Genomic DNA, 385 nt, shown 5'->3' on the forward strand with positions numbered 1-385 from the left:
TACTGTATTTATGGCACGTAAAGACTTGTTTTAATCCTTTATGGCCTTTCATTTATTTGCCATTGCACCGTGGAACACTGCAGCCGTAAGGCATTGTATTTCCTCCAAATAAATACGCAGCAAGCTGAAATAAATATATTTTAAGCGGAAACAACATAGCGACCAATCTCTCACTCGCGAGCTTGTTTATACTAGATTGTGTGACGTCACAGGTCAACGTGCCACATGGCCTGGGTATCACGCTGGAGGTTGTGTTGGCGAGGGTCATTGCAACGCTAACCTTGGCAATCATTTGGGCAAGATAGCCAATTCTGGTGGCCCTGGTTCCTTAACAAAATTTATGGCTGTATGATGGTGCTCTTGCTTTGCAGTAATATAGAAGGGC

The sequence above is a fragment of the Penaeus monodon genome, chromosome 20, assembly GCF_015228065.2.
Source record: "Penaeus monodon isolate SGIC_2016 chromosome 20, NSTDA_Pmon_1, whole genome shotgun sequence".
NCBI classification, from domain to species: Eukaryota; Metazoa; Arthropoda; class Malacostraca; order Decapoda; family Penaeidae; genus Penaeus; species Penaeus monodon.